The 20,279-nt window shown below is 34.5% G+C and overlaps 1 protein-coding gene across 2 annotated transcripts in view; it reads right to left on the reverse strand.

The window, feature by feature from the left end:
* EPHA5 (EPH receptor A5) overlaps positions 1-20,279 on the reverse strand; it is a 333,428-nt gene that overhangs the window by 139,641 nt on the left and 173,508 nt on the right. The window lies entirely within an intron of this gene.

Genomic DNA, 20,279 nt, shown 5'->3' on the forward strand with positions numbered 1-20,279 from the left:
GGGAAATGGAATAAAAAGGGAATTGTAGTATAAAATGTCCTATGATTCTACACATGCTATGGAAGCTGTTCTCCAATTTGTTAAAGACTAATAAGAAAAGAAAAACATGTACTTCGTCTTAGAATCACCAATGAAATGTTAATGCTGATTAGTGTGTCACAAGAAGACTGCATTTTTAACTAATCACGCTGCCTAATTTATTATGGGAGAGCTTGAAGGGAGCCAAGTAATTAATGGGTCTTGGAAATGTTTAATTAAATTTTTAATCAACATAAAAGGTGCAAAAACAATTATTTTAGTCAAATATGATTTTATTGGAAGTATATCAGCTACAAAAGGGCAAACCAGGTAAAATAAACAGGCATGAACCCATACACACCACTATTAGTTGATTTATAATATGTGACCTGTCCACTTTGTCAAACATGATCAGTAATAAATGAAAATTTTCTTTCTATTTTAAACCATGAGAGCACATTAATATATACAAAGTCATTAACTTCTTTTCAATCAGATTAAACTGCTGAGTATCTGAGAATCCATAATCCGGTAACTTTATTTACTATCTCATTGCAGCAATAAATATCATATACGTTATAAATATTATAATTTTATTGAGGTATAATGTAAATCAGTGTAACCAGTGAAAGATAGATAGAAAGAAATAATAATCTTAGACTGGGCCTCTAGAATACACTAAATATTATTCTTAAAGGCAGGAAAAATAGACTTTCGAGGAGCCACACATACTTCCATTTGGAGCTGAAAGAAACATACCACATTCATTTCTCTATTAAGAAGAGAAGAGGAGGAGAACATTGGGCTTTACATAAAGAAATTGCATCATGCTTTGGTTAATGTGAAGTCTAGATTAGCTTGCCTGGGTCGCATACAAGGTCTGCGATTTAGTGAAGTTACCTAAACTGGAATATGCCTCCATCACATGGTAATTATATGGATTGGATAGTTTAATTTATGAAAATAATAGAGTAAACTCTCTATAAGTTTCATTAAATAATTATCCCCTCCTGTTTTTACTCTGTTGAAATAGATTTCTTTATGGGAATATATTTTGTTTCTTTGAACTAATATTTGCTAAAAGTAATCTTTAAATGTATATCCCAGAGGAAGAATCAAGAACTCATAATTTCAAATCGATGTGTTTAAATAGAACATGCCTTTTTCTGAAGCAAAGAAGCATATGGATGCAAAGATTATGGAGATGTAGGTAGACAGATAGACATAAATAAAATAACTCATACATAATTAATGCATGAAACAAGGCTATTGCAGAAGTTTTGTCTTTGCATTTTAATAACAAATAATCTATGTTGACTTCTTAATTAAATTTGAGAACTAATAAAAGATCGTGGTTAAGGTAATGCTTCTGAAACAAAATTCCCTGGGTTCAAATTCTGGTTTCTCTATTTACTAGTCACGTGTGACTTCAGTTCTTTGTATGCCGGTTTTCATGCGGGGCCAAACTTTCACAGAGAATGATGATCCCAGAGTTCCAAGAGGTGGGAAAGGAAGCTGCAGGTATTCAGAGGCCTTTGTTCTAGATATCATACCTCTTTTCTGTCACACCTATTAGTCAAGGAAAGTCACAAAGCAGCCCAGATTCAAACACTGCAGAAACAGACTCTAGCTTTTGATGAAAGGAGCTCTAAGAATTTGTGGTCATATTTTTATACCCTACTATAGCTATTATTTTTATTCTGGGAACAGGAAACCTAAACAGAAAGATCTATGTTGGCATGTGGAAAGAATGAGACAAACTCTTGACCCAGCTTTCTAAAAATCGTATGATAATAAATGCAATATTGAGAATATGAGACTGTATCTAATAGCCATGGCCTATAAGAAAATTAATTTTCAATGTTTTTGTCACTGTATAGTGCACAGAGATAAATGTCTTTCTCTATTATTGTGGCAGATGTTGTAACTAATGATTATCCTAGTATCTGACACAAAGAAATGATATTGTAAAAGCAGACATACACATACAACACATTCGTAACTGAACTGTATGCCATGCCCAGAAATTAAAAAGAAAACAAAGAGAAGATGTGTAATATTTACTTTCAGTAACTGATAAAGCAACTCAAAAGACAAACTAGTGCTTTTATTTTAAGACATTCAATTAACCTAACCTAAATCATAATAATTTACACACTCTGACAGAGAAGTAAAAAACCAAAAGCTGTGATAGTTTGCACAACTATAATTTAGTTGAAACAACTTATGAAATAGTTAAATTGTAAAACTGAATAATGTATAAAACAAAACAATATTTCAAGAAGAAATTGGGCGGGATTATTATTATTTAAAATATAGACATGTTGACTAGGAAGAATATCCCCTAAAGAGTCAGGCAGAACTGGCATTCATATTAGAAAGGATGAGATTTCTATGAATAAAATAAAAACATTTAAAAAGAATTCTTGGTTTTGAAAAACAATAACATTTCAATGAATTGCAATAATTAAGTAACATACTCAAAATATTTATGAACACCTGTTGTGTGCTATAACGATACAAGTCAGTGAGGACTCAGTCATGAATGAAACATGCATAATTTCTGCCCTCAGGGAGCTTACCATACGGTGGGAGAGATAAATAAGAAAGCAAATTACAACACGGTTGTGGGAGAGTGATGAAAGTTGAAGAATACTGAAGGGAGGCACCTATTTCATTTGATTTTCAAAGAGAGCTTCGTGAAAGAAGTCAGATTATCAAGGAAATAAAGATTGAGTAGGAATAACCAAACAAAAGGTAAACATAATAAGAGGATATATTCTCTGTGCGCCTCATGCTGCCAAACTAGGCAGTGATATTTTATAACATGAGATCAGCAAATGATTCGAGAATTAAGAAGAGGCAGATGTGTTCTTTGAAAAAAAACATGATATAACTTGAATTTGGTAAGAAAAAATATATATTTGTAAAAAGATATCACTTGAGAATTTCAATCATTCATTCCTTCTTTCATTCTTCAAATAATTATTAAGTTCCTTTTACATGCAGGTACATTTCTTGGCAACAAATAATAGTAAAATTGTTGCACTAATGGAACTTACATTTTTAAGGTGAAACAAAAGGTTTAATTAAGTATATAGTGTTAAGAGAGTAATAGGTACTATAGAAAATAATAAAACTGATAAATGAGGTAGGGGAGACCATGGTGAGGAAGGCTGTGTATATGTGCACACATACCCATGCATGGGCAAATGCCCGCAGTTTTAAATACACTCTTCAAGAGACATTTCTTAAAAGATATTTGATCAAAAGGCATTTATCATCATAAAAGTGGAAAGACATAGGGATATTTGGGGAAGATGGTTTTAGGCAGAAGTAACAGCCTGTATAAAAGCCCTAAGGTTGGTATATACACAGAAAGTCAATGATTAGGAAGGAGGCTAGGTAGCAAAGGGAGTGAATGAGAATGTATTGGCAGATGAGGTGAGCCAAAGAAATAAGGAGGATCTAGGTCATGTGGATCTATGTGTGTTGCTCTGAGCAAGATGAGGAGTCATTAGGTGATTTTAAGCAAGGACATGATGTAATTTGGAATTTCTTTGAGATCCCTGTGGTTGTCGTGTTGAAAGGAAACTGTAGAGGCCTCAAGCCAAAACAAGGGAGTTAATTAGGAGATCATTTCAGCCATCCAGTTATAAAATAGTGACCGTTTGGATCAAAGTGTTAGCTAGCCATGGAATGAGTAAAAAATAAATTATATAGATACATCTAGGTGTTGAATAATTAGGATTTACTAAGGGTTGGACGTCGGATGTGAGATGGAAAAAAACGTGAAAAAGAATCTATGATTATGGCAACTCTCCAACATTACCTGGTAATATCTAACTGTGAACATGGACTTTGTGTCCAGGTTGCTTCTTTTCCTTAAGATTTTATGGTCCGTCAATCCTGCTATTAAAGTCAGATACTTTCTGTAGCATTCCTCTTTCCTTCTAGGGGAGCAACCCCAGTGCATTTGAGCCTATAGCTGCTCCCATGAATTTCCCATGTCTTTTCCTCATCTGGGAACAGAAAGCAGAAATGAACACCCAAAAGTGATAAGCAATGAGGTAAACAAGGTAGTTATGAAAGTCGTATATTAAAGAGTTGGCAACAAAGCAGAGTAAAATTTGACTCCTTTCACGTGTTTCCCAGTAGACCATACCCAGGATAAGCCAGAATATAAATAGATTAATGCGTCTTCTACTCAGTGCCATGAGCAAAGGGAAAGTGGTTGGATGCTGGTTGGAAAAACATATAGGAAGATCAGAAGGAAAAGGGAGCTTGCATACTCAGAGAATAAACCAGAGTCATTATGAAAGTTTTTGAGTGGACTGACATTTTCACTCACTTCTGCCAGTGGAGGACAATGAATGTAATGGCAAGCTATTTTTCTTCAAAATATAACTTTAACAAACAGATAGTCTGTGCCAAACTGCTGCAAGATGAAAGCCCAAATGGGGTAAAGTCAAGTTACCCTACCAAGACCATCCTAAATAAGCTAATCTGCTGATCTTCATTTGTAAGAGAGCCCAGCCACAATTAACAGCCACTGCAGTAAACGCATACAGACAAGCAGAATAATGGTTCCCCAAAGATATCAATGATTTTGATTTCTAGAACCTCTGAATATGCTATATTACATAGAAATGGAATTATATAGCAGATGGAATTAAGGTTACTAATTCGTAGATTAAAATAATTGTCCTATGTTATTTCAGTGGATCCAATGTAACCACAAGAGAACATGAAGGGCAGAAAAAGAGGTCAGGATAAGGCAATGAAAAGAGAGCTCTAGTTACCATTATTGGCTTTGAAGTTGGAGGGAGAGTGTAGCAAACCAAAGAATGCAAGGATCCTCTAGGACCTTGACAGATATGGAAATGACTTATTTCCTAGAGCCTCCAAAAGGAACACCACCCTGAGGACACCTTGAATGTAGCCCAATAAGTCAGTCATTAGCCTTTACGTTTAGCTTAATTTGTTACAGTAGCCACAGGAAACTAATACAATCACCCACCCCAACTACATCTGACTGTATATGGATGAGTAAGCCAGCTAAAGCAAGAAGGAACATGTAGCTGATACATAAATTCATGATGAAAATAAATCATTAGAAGCTTTAAACCATAGAGTTTTAGGGTGGTTTGCTACACAGAACAGAGTCAAGCATCCTTTTATACTGAAATGCCATGACTTTTATTATTTTAAGTATGAAAAAAAGATACTAGGGTCAGAATATTGAAAAATGAACAAATTAGTGGAAGACATAAAATAACTTACAAAGAAACCATAAAAATAACAAAATAATTTTTTAAAGGAGGGTTGGATGTTCCAGGAGAAAGGGAATTTTACTCATGAAGACCCTTGAAATACTAATAGAAAACCTTTCAGAAAACATTTACGAATTAGAACAGAAAGCACTGCACTTGGGAAAAAAGAGATTCAATTCCCAAATCCATTCTATCTACCCTCCAATGTGCTACAGTTTTAGAATTTTTATGGGATTGGTTCTACATCTGGGTCCTTGGAGAAAACCATAAATTCTTCCATACAGAAGCTGATGGGAATGAGCCAGCTGGTCCATTCTCAACCTCTAACCACAGTGACAGGTGCAGTGGTGTGGAAGCTATCGAGCTGGCCTTTATTTGAGGAATGGGGGGAAAGTTTTATTTCTCATTGATGATGTAGTATGCATATTATGAAATCCAGAACTGCTTCAGGCATTGTGCTCCTGTGGGAGAGTTCTATTTTGAGGCAAAGCAGGCCCAGAAGTGGTTCAAACTGTGCAAATTTTAGAGGAATAGATAGAGATCCATTATAAAACTGTTCTGAAACCAGTGCCTTCCAATGATAAAATATATTCCTAATATTGGTTAAGTACATTCTCTTCGAATATATGTTACTCACAGCTTCTTGGTTGCTGTTGAGTTGGACAACTTTAAATTTCAATCTCTAGTTTATTAACCATGTCTAAAATAGCAATATAACTGCCCTGGCTGGTGTAGCTCAGTGGATTGAGTGTGGGCCTGTGAACCAGAGGATTGCTGTTCTGTTCCCAGTCAGGGCACATGCCTGGGTTGTAGGCCAGTTCCCAGCAGGGGGACTCACAAGAGGCCACCATACATTGATGTTTCTCTCCTTCTCTCCTTCCCTTCCTCTCTAAAGATAAATAAATAAATAAAATCTTTTAAAAAATAAAATAAAATAGCAATATAACTTACATATCTCAAAGAAGTGGCATGAAAAATAAACACAACAGTGCGTGATACTTTCTGTTCTTTGTATTTGAGAAACTATTATACAATAAAAATGTCTCATGTAAAAGTATTATAAAACCAAAGCTATGGGTAGATTAAATGAAATCGGAGATACCTCTAGTTTTTCAGAGCTCCAGGGCTGAATGCAGGTGAGCAATGTAATTGGGTTATTAACTCATGTATAAAATGGAAACAATTGACACTTGGTGATACCATTCTTGCTATCATCACCATAATGATTTGCCAATATTTTAAAAACATGTTTAAAGAATATCTAATTAAGAATTTTAAGATGAATCCTGATTAAGTATGAAAAATAACTCACAGTAGTAAAAGAAAAAAAACAGTAAAATCAAGGGAGAATAGATTGTTGTAAAAGCAGAGTCTAACTGCACCCTGAATGTGGTTTTCTAGTAAAACAAATAACAGTTATTTCACCAATATGTGATGGTTAATCTTTACAACAGTTTATACAATTTTGATCCTAAGAACCTCAGCTCATGTAGAAGTAACTGAAGAAAGTTTTTAAGGGTTTTCTAAACACATAAAAGTAGAACATTTATTTTCTCTGTCTTATCATAATCAAGTTGATGAATACTATTTCTCTCTACTTAAGTCAGCACAGTAATGTATAGTGTTAGATATTTTCTTTAAAAGTAATAAAATAAGAGAAGGGCCAAACATAATGATAGTGCTTTTTAACAAGAAGAGAAAAAAGTCAGACAATGTGACATTAAGATGACCTATCAATTATGTAAGTGTGTGATTTCGCAGTTACAGGGACAAGCCACTAATATTTCCAGTCCTGGTCCCTAGAAAAATAGATGTAAATCCCAAGAACAAATGAATGTCAAGCTTCCCTCTGAGAAATGATTATCAGCATCCAGCTTATCAGCATCCTATTGAGAAATGCTAAAAATTGTGCACTCAATCTTTAAATCCTTTTATTCTCATACATAAATTTTAACTCTCTAAAATGGACCAAAACAAAAATAAACACTAATTACTACTCTCATTCCCATTATTACCAATAATAACTTAGATATTTTTTCTAAAATGTTTTTCTTTTATATCTATAGCATATCAAGGGGTAAGCATTATGTAATAACCAGTAAAGCCTTATTAATATGAGTATACTCATTTTTGTAAAGATTTTATTTATTTATTTTTAGAGAGGGGTAAAGGAGGGGGAAAGAAAAGGAGAGAAACATCAATGTGTGGTTGCCTCTTCTGCGCCCTCTAGCTGGGGACATGACCATTCATTCACCCAGGCATGTGCCCTGACCAAGAATCAAACCTGTGACCCTTTGGTTCTCACGCCCACACTCAGTCCATTGAGCCACATCAGCCAGGCAGGCGATATGGATATATACTTGTTGACAGTAATTATAAGCCAGAAGATTATGTCTTCAAATATCATTTACTGGTTTATTAGAGGAAATGAAGATTATTTAAAAAAGAAAGACCCTCTAAATTCAGATACTTTAGCCTCAATAGAAAAAAGAAAGGACACTGATAGAATACTTTTGTGTTAGTGTTTATATTTGGTACTTAATGAAAGTTTAAAGGAAAACATTGCTTGAGTTGTAATTTAAGCAGCTGTTTGTAATATAGTACATATTCTCAGGCCTTCTAGGTATGAAGATTTATTACCCTAGTTCACTGTTGGTGGGACTGCAGACTGGTACAACCACTATGGAAAATAGTATGGAATTTTCTAAGAAAACTAAAATTAACCTGCCTTTTGACCCAGCAATTCCACTACTAGGAGTATATCCTAAGAACCCTGAAACACCAATCCAAAAGAATCTATGCACCCCAATGTTCATAGCAGCACAATTCACAATAGCCAAGAGTTAGAAGCAACCTAGATGCCCATCGGTCAATGACTGGATCAAAAAACTATGGTACATTTACACAATGGAATTCTATGCTGCAGAAAGGAAGAAGGATCTCCTACCCTTTGCAACATCATGGATGGAACTGGAGAGCATTATGCTGAGCGAAATAAGCCAGGCAGTGAAAGACAAATACCATATGATATCACCATTAACAGGGATCTAAACAAAACAAACAAGCAAGCAAAATATGACCAAAGACACTGAAATAGGGAACAGGCTGGCAGGGTCCAGAGGGGAGAAGGGAGAGAATCATAGGGGAAAAGGGGATGGACTCACATGAACAAGTATAAAGGACACATGGACAATAACTAAGGGTGGGGGGTGGAAATGGGAGAGAGGTGGGGAGCATGGGGCGGGGGGCGGGCAGGGCTGGGAATATAAGACAGAAAGCTGTACTTGAACAAGAATTAAATAAAAAAAATATTTAAAAAAAGATTTATTAACTAGCCTCTCTTTTTTTACTAATAGAAGAAAATTTATTTAAAAAATAAGGTCAAAAAGCCATCACCCAAAGTATATTTTGTTTAGCAGAAAATATTTCCCATCTTCAACAAAATCCTTCTGGCTATATGCTTGTTTGGATAAGACATTGGTGTCTGTGTCATGCCACAAAACAGGTAACAGGCTCTGACTGTTTTCCAATAATATATCGAGTAAACTGTTAATTATTAACACATTAGATATAACAGAGTAAGTGAAAATGTTCCCCCAAGTCAAATAGTCTTATTTTTTATTTATTTTGTTTTATTATTTCATTCAACAACATGTCATTATCACTAAAGATTGATTATGGTTAGTAGTGATGTTCACCAAGCTAGGCATAATCATTTAAATAGTTATAAGGGGCCCTGGCCGGTGTAGCTCAGTGGATTGAGCGCGGGCCTGCGAACCAGAGGATCATGGTCTGATTCCCAGTCAGGGCACATGGGTTGCAGGCCGGTTCCCTACAGGCCAACTCCCAGCAGAGGACACACGAAAGGCAACCATACATTGATGTTTCTCTCCCTGTCTTTCCCCTCTAAAGATCAATAAATAAATAAAATCTTTTAAAAAAATAAATAAATAGTTATAAGGGCCGTTACAAAATGGTTTATCATCTATTTCTAATAAGCGCATCTGTTTATTATGACTAAGGAGATTTGAACAGAGGCTTTTTCAGACAAGTACATGTGATAAAAGAGGCAAGACACAGATAAAGAAAATAATGTGAAGTCAACAAGTTGATCAGAATCCTCAGTCAAAGATAATGGATTTGGTGCTATTGTTGCTGAGTTTAATGCTTAAATTGGCATTAATATCTTTCTTACTGTTGTACTTTATTAAACTTTACCCTTCAATTCTTTATTTTTTCAGTGGGAAAATAAAATCCTTTAAGGATGGATCATGACCTCAACTATGAACTTTGTACCATTGAGAATGCTCAGTAGAGTCTAAGGAATGAAAGAGGTACTTGGTGTTCTAATGCATAGCAACCGATTTAGGGAAAATCACATGAAGAAGTCATTTCAATACTCTGTGGGGAAAAAAAGTTTCAGTATTCTAAGTAAACTGGCTTCAGAACCTAAGAGATAGCTCATGAGTAATGGTTGATTTAAATATGATTTTTTGTTGGGGTTTCACCATTATACTACACCCAAAAAACACACTAAAATTTGTGTGACACCAGGCCATTTGGGGTGCTATCTGAACTTAATTCTCAAAGATCTGTAATAAAGGGCAACTGAGGTTTTAAACAAATTTATATTCCATGCACGTCAATTTATAATATACATCTTTACACAAATTAATCCACAGCATAAATGCCAATGAGATGAATGATTGAATAGATGACATACTGGGCTTCTGTAATTCTGCGCAGAGCCACAAGGATATCTGTTTGTTTGTCTACACAGGAAATGTATCTGTTGAACAGGGAATCAAGTTTTCCACCAGAATCAACACAAACAGAGCAAAGTTTAAAACTAGCTTCCCTCTGAGCAATGGGGAGCACAGACTACTCAGATTAGAGAGAAAGATAATAGCATTAACAAAATCATCACTGGTATAAAAACAGACTTTCAGCAGGCATTTTATAAAGAGCTTTTGGGAAAAGTAATATCCCGCACACCTGATTAGAGGGTTGTCACCCTTTCCCTGGAGAGGAGGGACGAGAAACAGATATTAGAACCTCCCTCCGGTGCGATTTCTCTCAAAATGTCGGCCAAACCCAGCTTGCAGCAGAGACATTCTGTGTGTGTGTTCAAATGTGCCAGTTCTCGGATAAGTTGAATCATAAAATCGGGGTGTATATTCCATGAGAAGGTAAGTATGGAGTACATTAAAGGTAGAGAATACTTTAAATAGCACAGTAATCATTACACAAACTTTTTCTAGAATGGGTTCAGTCATTCTCAGTGAATCCTTTTGAAAAGATTAGAATGTCTAAAAAAGAGATTAAGAAAGTAGGCAAGCCAGCTAAGCAGAAGACTTTAAATGACAATGCCATACTTCAGAATTCTGAAAAACCTATGAATGACAATTAGGGCTGGGTTCTTGATCATTATTTTTTTTTTTTAGAAAAGACCCAATGTTAACTAACAATAATTTGGCAAAATAATTATATGAAGAGTTAAAAAACACATTACATATCAACATTATTACTGATCAGAACACTGATTTGAGCAATTGAAAAAGCATCAAACTCCAACATTTATGAACTGTTTTTTTTTTTCAACAAATGCATGTGCTAGGCATTATTGTGAACCTCAGGGGAAAATTCCAGAAAAGCAGACAAGAGAGCATATAGTTAAGTGGTTTGTGCTCCAGATTATTTTAGAAGGACATGCCCAAATTAAAGAGTAAAAAAAGCTTTCTCAAGCAAGGAGCAATTTAAGTGGATCTGAAGGCTGAGCTATCTAGGGCAATTACATAAGAAATGGATTTTTTTAGGTAGAGAAAACAGCATGTATAGTATTTACTAGGGATTCAGAACATAATGGGTCCAAGGTAAGAATCACCTGATTTGTAGTCCTACTCTCTCACTTACTAGATTTGTGACCTTGGGCAAATCACATCTTTAAACTTTCATTTCTTCCTCTTAAAATGGGAATAATAATATTCTATCACGAGGATCAAATAAAAAATGTAAATAAAGTTCTTTGCATAGAAATGTGCACACAATAAGTGCCGAAACATGCTAGCCCTTATTGCTCCTGTCATTGTTACCACGGGTAGAAACAAAAGAGAGAAGGAGGAGAACACCCTGAAGCACCCTTTGAAAAGCCAGTACATCTCTAAAATCAATGAGCCAAAGGTGAATTCTGATGGCTTCTAAAATATTCTACCTCATTTGCTAACCATTATTAAATAAACCAATGGTGAATCACAGACAAATCCATCACAGTAGAGTCTCATCTTCAAATTATGTTTTTAAAACAGCAAATAGGCAAGAGAATAAGCATAGAACTTGTGCCTCACTAAGCCAAGTTTCAGTGTAGACGGGCAGCTCCAGTTGGCGGAATGAAAAGCTCCTGTTGGCAGTAATGTAATCAGAACACTAGCTGGTGACAGAAGGATCAGCATGAGGCCAATGTAAAGATATTTGTGAAATGTAATCAAGTAAAATATTTGTCTGTGGATATTTTTCCTAAGAACTTTCAATAACTGACTAAATTAATATCTAAGTACACATATGAATGATGTAGTTAGAAAATTTGTATTTCTTCCACATCTACTTTGATGAAAATGAAAACTATTGTCTATATGCAAGGTATTTTCCCTTTTCTGCTCTTATTTTGATGTTGTTATTCTTGTTTCTTCATGTTATTGTTTTAGTTATTTTGTCAAAATTAGAAGAACTTTAATGCTATTATACATCTTTGCATTTAAGAAATCAGTGAAGATAGCATCACTATGGAAAAAATGAAGTTTCTTGGTTTACTTCTCTAACTTGAAGCAATTGCTTCTGTTAACCTGTTATTTTTATTTTTTTTGAATGTTTTCCTTACTTCTAACTGATTTCACCAATGAGTCTGTATATATAATACTCATAAAATTTCTTAGTGTCTTCCATGAATCCATACTATTTGGAATATACTGAAAGGTTTCTTGAATATTATTATAGTAGCATTTATTAACATTTAATCACATACTAGTCATTACACTAATTTCTTTGCCAATGTTAACTCATCCACACAACCATCCTACATTGTAGATAATACTGGTTTTCTATTTTACAAATGGAAAAACTAAGGTTATGGGAGGTTTAAGTAATTTGCTCATGTCACACAGATAGTAAGTGACAGATATAGTATGGAAACCAGAAAGCCTGGCTGTGCCTCTAGACCTTTAACCAGTATACTAATCTAGACTTGTTCCTGGGTTGAGCTGATATGGAAAGTAGAGTGGATGTACGCTGGTTTTAGGCATCATATGAGACCAAAAGCAACATGAGTGAACCTATAAAATATTTTGATTATGGTGAAAAAATTGGTATAGAGAAGATATGCAAGATACCCATTAAATTTAAAACATAGTTGGGCAGTACTAAACAAATATTTTATAAGAATAGTTATGAATAAAAATAATACACATAAAAATGGTTGCTTTTTGGGTAGAAATGGCAATGAATGCATTTGGGATATAAATTATATATATGATGAGGCTTTGCTTGGTTTAATGATGGTAATAATGTGCCATGATTTGAGACATACTATTAATTCAACACTCAACCTTAAGTACAAAAAAGTAGAGTGAAAAAAAAGAGAAAAAACAAAAGAAGAAAGGTAGGAAGTAGGGAAAGACAGAAGGGAGGAAGAGTGGAAGGAAAGGAGGAGATAAAATGGACAAATCTCAATTACTTTTTCAAAAAGGCTGTTCTAACATATTAGAGATAACATTTAAAAATTATACAGAGGAATATTCATTCAAATTTGAACAATTCATTGGCATACATTACCATTTGAATGTCACTGCATATATTTATAAATCTCATGTGAGCCAGTCAACACAGAAATCAGAACTCAAAAACTCAGACTGACTTCTCCAGGCAAAATGTGGCTTCAAATAGACAACCTGAAGAATCAGGCTCTTATGAAGGCCTCTGTTTTTGTTTTCTTCTGGTGAAGATGGAAGCAAACCTTTCTCAGGAGCTTCAAGTTTGCAATTCTGTAGTAGCGACGCTGCCTTTGGCAGCAGCTACCACAGTAAAGTCAAACACCTGCCCTGATAGTTTGACGGCCTCTGTGGCAGCCTGTGCTTCATCAGGCCAGATCTGTGGCTGGCTGTTGGGCATTTTTCCTGAAAACTTACTCCTAATGTTTAAATCTATTCTTCTCAATGATTGTATGAGCCACTTAATATACCCTACTGAAGGATTTTCTGCTGAAACTATCCAGGGTAAATTGTGTTAACTGCGAAGATATACATTTTTAAAAAATGCTCCCAAATAGAAGTGCTGCAGGCAACAGTCTTTTAAGGGAATGGGAGTATAGGACCAGATATCTGGCTACTTGTGTTTCACAGGAACAAGGTCCTGTTTGGTGTTAAAGGATGGTAATCTAACAGCGCTTGGATGAGTGGGACATGTCTCACCACCTGTGGTCATCTCAAATAACATAATTCTTGAAGACAATACTTTTGGTTACCAAGTTCCACTTGTTTTAAATTATAAACACATGAGAAATGCAGAAAATATGGGAAGGATTGGCTGTGTTTAACTGCACTGCAGAATTAAGATAAGCAGCTCAAAGTCGGAATTCTGATATCAAGTCATATTGAGATGATCAGATATTTTACATGTCCTTCCAGTTAAAAGGGTGGCAGAGCCAGGCATCAAAGCCCGTCTTATTCTGCAGAATTCCCAAATTACAAAAATGATTGAATTTGCTGCCTTCCTTTCTAAGAATATAAGCTCATTGATTGGGGAAAAAGTGAAACCTGAGCATTAGAATGTGGAATTCAGATGACTCAAAATATTCTCAGCTTCTGCAATGTACTGAGTTTCTCTTGCTGTCAGATTACACTATTCTAAAACTGAATGAGGATGTTGTTACTTTGTGTTTTCAATACCAGGCAAACACCTCATCAAAGACTATTAACTGATAGAAAGAAGGAATTTTCCTCCTGCCCAAATCTGTTGCATCATCTGAACTCAAGGTCCCAATATAGCCTTGGGAACCAATGATTGAGTCACTACTAAGGACAAAAATGTCTCCAACATGAGACTCACCAAATTTTATAAAACATTTACTGAAACATTGGAAATAGGTGTTAAAATGGATTTCATGTGTTCCTTACATAGGAGTGAGAAATGATTTAATTCAAGCTGGCATAAATGCGCAATCAGAGATTTTAGGTTCAATGTGTTTCTTTAGGTAACCTGTACAGGTGGTAAATGCTTCTATCAGTCGGCCAAAATATGGACTGAAAGGTTGCCTTAGTTAAGTAAAGCTCAGATACTGGGGACAACTTTTTTATGGAGAAGAAGGCATTAAATGACCTACTGAAATAAGAATGTTAAAGTAGATTTATTTTTCAAGATTCATGAAAATAATCACTAGTAACGTCTTTGAAAATAGCCCAGTAGACATTTTCTGCACCAAAATGATGAGAAGTAAACTGATGAGGACGGTGCCATATTTATTTAAAAAATCCTCAAACTTTTTTTTGTTCTCTGTCCTTGAGAACACAGAAGTTGAAGCTACAGTGAAAAGATTTCTTGATTACTTTAGGGTTCAGTGTGGCAGAGGCCAAGTAATAGCACTTCACCACTGAAATGAAGGAGGCATGGATTTCAAACTAGGCAACAGAATTGGAGCAGTAAAAAGTATAATACTCTGTCAGTCACAGACCAAGTAATTGGCCAGTTGATTTGTATCACCAAAGGCATCAAGGTATGAGCAATATAAATTAAAATGTCGTGACCTAGTCATCGTCTCTCACCAATTCCCATACCTGAGTTAGTTTACTTACTTTGTAGCCCCTTGAATGAAAGAAGCCAGCTACCCTTGAAGGACTGTATAATGGCATCATATGCTGATAATGTACATCTTATTTTATTACATGCTTCCATTTATTTTTGTTCAAAATGTTGCTTTTAATATTGTTAGGTACTAACAAACACTCAAAAGGTAGGAATAAATTATTTGAAAACCATTCACAGTAATGAAACTGACATATGCCTACAAATTTTGTCTTTTAAATTTAAATAATTAGGCATATCACATTGTGAGGGGCTATGTCATGAGACTTTTTTAGTTTTTAAAATTTGTATTGTTTATGAAGTTATAGTTCTTGCTTTTTCTTCCTTTCCCCACCTCCATCCCTCCCTACTCTCCCCCCTCCCCAAGTCAACCCTCATGTTGTTGTCCATGTCCATAGGTTGTACATAAATGTTCTTTGGTTAATCCCTTCACCATATTCCCCCCACCCATTTCCAGCAGTTGTCAGTCTGTTTTATGTATATATGTTTCTGTTATTGTTTTGTTCACTGGTTTATTTTGTTCATTAGATTCTGCATATGAGAGAGTGGACCCACAGACTTGAAAAAAAGCACAACATCACTATTCATCAGAAAGAGGCAAATTAAAACCACAATGAGAGGCTTGTCACCTTATGTCTGTCATAATGGCTACCATCAATAAAACAAATAACGAATATTGGTGAGGATTTGAATAAAAGAGAACCCTAGTACACTGTTGGTGGGAATGCACCCTGTTGCAGCAATTGTGGAAAATAATTTGAAGTATCCTTAAAAAATTAAAAGTGGAACTCCCTTTTGGCCCAGAAATTCCACTTCCGGGAATATACTCCAAAGATCTTAAAACACCAATACAAAAACACCCTTACGTTTATAGCAGTGCTATTAACAATAGCCAAGATTTAGTACCAGCCTAAGTGTGCATCAGTGGATGTGTGGAGAACAAAGCTGCGGTCCAGTTACGCAATGGATTACTGTGCAGCAATAAAAAAGAAGAAACTCTCACACTTTGCAACAGCATGGATTGCTCTGGATAAAATTATGCCTTTTTTTTCTTTTTAACTTTTTTTAAAAAGGTATTTCTGGACATTTCTAAATATAGTATGTGTAGCAGTCAATGCCCAGATCTTTCAAACATCATTGAATACTGCCTCTGAACTAACACGAATTCTTGTGGATCCAGAATAATACTAAGAAGTCTTGATCTGAATGGAGGCTGTGGGGTCATGTGATTAATAAAATTTTGTGCTGAGATCATATTACAATGGCCACAGAGCCGCCTCCATTCTAGCCTTTGATCACTTTAGCAGATCGCTGTCACGTACTTGGAAGATTTACCCAGCAACTGGAAGAACTATCTCTTTATTTCTAAGGTCCATGAAGTATAGGCTAGAAAGCTGCAGGAATGGAAATTTAGTACACCTTATCCCACCAAAAGAGTAACCGTGAATTTTTGTGGTGTCTCTGGGGAAATGCAGTAATTACTGTCGCCATAAATATTATGGAAGGATAAAGAATGGCGATTGTAAACACATACAAATATAAATTACCCATTTGATACAAGTCGAAGCTAAATGAATCTTTGCAAGCAACCATACATTTAATGACATGGTGATCACAAACACAGACAATATGGTTTCTCCACTGAAAAAAAACAACAAAGACCTACTAGTTAGGTCTTTGCAGTAGTTACTGTAGTATAGTAATGGTGTAATGAGTAACAATGAATTTTTTTAACAACTCCACAAACAGAGATCTCCAGAAAATGTTTGTGGCCCCGTTGGCAACAATAATGCTGTACTTTTACCACCTTGTTCCAGCATACTCTTCAGTTGCCAGCTCTCCAGCCTGTTTCATCTTCAGTAATCCTGATCATCTCAACATCCTCTGAAACATGCTGTTCAACAACATGAATGACATGAAACTAAAAGTATCTGATTAGATCGGATGATCCTATCTGCCAGACCCCTTTGCGAGAACCAAGAAAAAAAAACTATCAAAAGAGAAGGATCACCTACATCAGTGGTCATCTGATGGGCTGAGACAAGTTGGGACATCCCCTCCAAAGTCTTTGACGCATTTTGCAATGCATATCATGTCAAACTAGCCCTCTGAAGAAAGAGTCCAAAAGTCAAAGACTAACCCAAAACAATTAAAATGTGGTCCATTACAGCTCAGAAGTAGGAGTCTGTACCTTTGCATATTAAGGCATTAATATTTTTTATTAGAATACGCTTATTTTTACTTGGGATAAAATATACATTTGTGTCTATTAAAATAGTTTTACACTTTAGCTAGATACAGTATGTCTACTTCAAAAATATTTGTAAATAAAAACTTTAAAGTTTCTTTTACAGAAGCATATAATAAATACACACTATTTTGTGAGCTGACAAAACTTTAAAATATTTGCGGACAATGAATTTTTAATTTGCATTCTATATATTGATATATCACTATTTATCTATCTGTCATTTGTCCATCTATACATCTACCTGAAAGAGATATATTTTAGAAACCCTAAAAGTATAAAATGGAAGAACAGAAGTGTTGTTATCTAAATAATTTGATGTCTAGTCATCTAATGAATGATTTTCTAACCACTTTGCTGTGTGTCTGAAACTAAGACAGAATAACATTGAACAATAGCGAATGTAAACTGTAAATGAAAACTTTAAAAAATAAATTTAAAATGTAAAATAAAATAAGCAATGAAATATTCCCAAGTATAAGAAGCTATTATTTTTTCTTGTATTTTCCAAATATAATTACAAATCTGAAGTTTATATGTGCATTGATGTCATAAAACCAAATTAATAAGAAAATGGCAACAAATTACAAATTTGAAACAAATTGATCAGGAAATGCATATCTCAAAAAAAATCCTTAGAGGAGATTGAAACCCAAGTTAAAATCTGCTGAAAAAAGTTTTTTTATAAAATTCACATTTCTTCAATGTTATGCTTTAAAATATTCAGGCATTAGAAACTAATTATCACTGACCACTTTATATAATGTTGGTACTTGATAAAGGTCTAGCAAAGGTAACTTTAAATCTAAGACTTTTTAGGAGTTTCTTAAAGTCAAAATTTTTTGTGGAAATTTAGACTTAGTTGGTCTAGATTGACAAATACTAAGAGAAATCTCCTCATTTTGATTTTTTGGGTAAGTTTGTGTACCCTGAAGAATTGGAAAAAAAGCGAAAGTCAACAAAATTCCTTCTCTAAATACAAGTGTTTGTTTTACATAATAATATGCCTTGGACAGCCTGAGAAAAATTCTTTTTTCTTAATACTTTAGGTAGTAGAGTTCTAAAAAACAAACTTTACAGTTTGAACAGTCCAGCAAGTCAAAAAACCAGAGCAAATATTTGTTCAGTACATCATTTAAAAAATAAGCTGTCATCTCCTACATCTAGTTCATCAGAGAAATATCACATTTAGCTTTCAAAGAAGTTAAGATTGTGCAGGAAAGAGAACATTGTCCCAAAATAATATAATTGTTAGTGATTATTCTATGTGCTTTCAATATGTTTATGGAAGATTCCACAGCTGAGCCAAGTAGAGATGTTATACAAGAAGCTGGAAATCCCATGTTTAAAGTCAATGTATTTCTGATGTGCGAAAACTGTTCACATTTACGGAACACTTGTAACATTTATTTATTGTGATGAGAAATTGACATATATACCAGTATTGCCAGCAGCTGAGACTATACTGAAGAGAAACTTAATTTTCACTATTCCTATCCAGCTCTTTAGCCTTTTTTAAGATTCTACCTTAAGTTAAAGAGTAAATGGAGAAAAAATATAAATTCACTGAGAAATGTAGCATATATACGTGCAATGTTTTCCCTAATGAAGTAAAAATAGTCTGTGAACTTCTTTGAACATGGATTAAACAGCTAGAATGTTCAGATTGTTTCTTAGTGAATTGCTCAAATGCCTTTGTTTTGTCTAGACACTCCCAGATGTTTCCCTCATTTTTTTCAATGGGAATAAACTATGAATTTAACTGCATGCATTTTCTTACTCTTAAGTGAAAGCCACTTGATTGTCTGGATATATCCAATAATTGAAATTATCTTGGTCAAGACTTGATTCCTATAATCATTCTCTTGTCAATTCAGTCATTCCACAAACTACAATCTTATACTAATATTATATGACTAAGTCTGATTCCATTAGAACACATCCTATTTCATTGAGTACTCTGGGAAGAATGTCCACACAGACAAAAGTCTACCTGCAATACTGATGAGGTGACAAGCTTATGCCCTTCGACTGGAAATTGTGCCCAGGAAATAGAGGGAATTTACATTTTTTTGGCTTTGTTATGTCTTCCTCAATCAGATACCTTTGGTTGGCAAAAAATGGTTATAAATGACTTAGAGTCTTTAAATGATTATTACTGCATAATAGGTTGAATTAGTCAGCTATAGTTTACCTTGGATTCTATTTTACCAGAAAAGAAGCGTTGTGTATTGATTTGTTTAAAGGTGAGTATTTGAGGGGAAAATACATGAAGTTAGTATCTCAAACAACAGTATTGTCTACTCCCTGGTAATTACTACTTCATAATTCAAAGATCTTCATGTGGAACATAGATGTGTTTTCATGTGGTTGTAGATAGCTCACAATTATTCTAATTTTGATAAGTAGATTTATCAAGGAAAAATAATTTCATGCATCCTTGTTATAATTTTAAAAATACTGAAAATTTTTCAATCTGCAAAGGTACTTCATCTGTGGTGCCCAACAAATGAGCAAACAAGCCAACAAAACTGGCCAGATTAAATACTAAAATAATAAATTAAAATTTAAAATAAATGAAACACCAAAAATATAGATTGAGCTATAATAACTGCACTGCATTAAATTAAGATAAAAATTTTCTACAAGTGAATCTGAGCCAGAATTTTGTTTTTTAACTTATATAATTATGTTTTATTTGCTTTGATGTCTAGCATTTTTTTCAAAAATTTTTACTGTTATTCAAGTACTTTTAATGAAAAATTCAATTAAAACATCTTTTTTTGTCTGTCCTTGAATGTGTCTGCTAAGAAAGCCTTAGCGTTTATTTGTTGAAAACTGAAAAACACATTTTGACATGTATTCTACATCCAGTCCTAACCGTCTGATTC

This window comes from Sturnira hondurensis, unplaced genomic scaffold (assembly GCF_014824575.4).
Source record: "Sturnira hondurensis isolate 20B ecotype Veracruz unplaced genomic scaffold, ASM1482457v3 Scaffold0020579, whole genome shotgun sequence".
NCBI classification, from domain to species: domain Eukaryota; kingdom Metazoa; phylum Chordata; class Mammalia; order Chiroptera; family Phyllostomidae; genus Sturnira; species Sturnira hondurensis.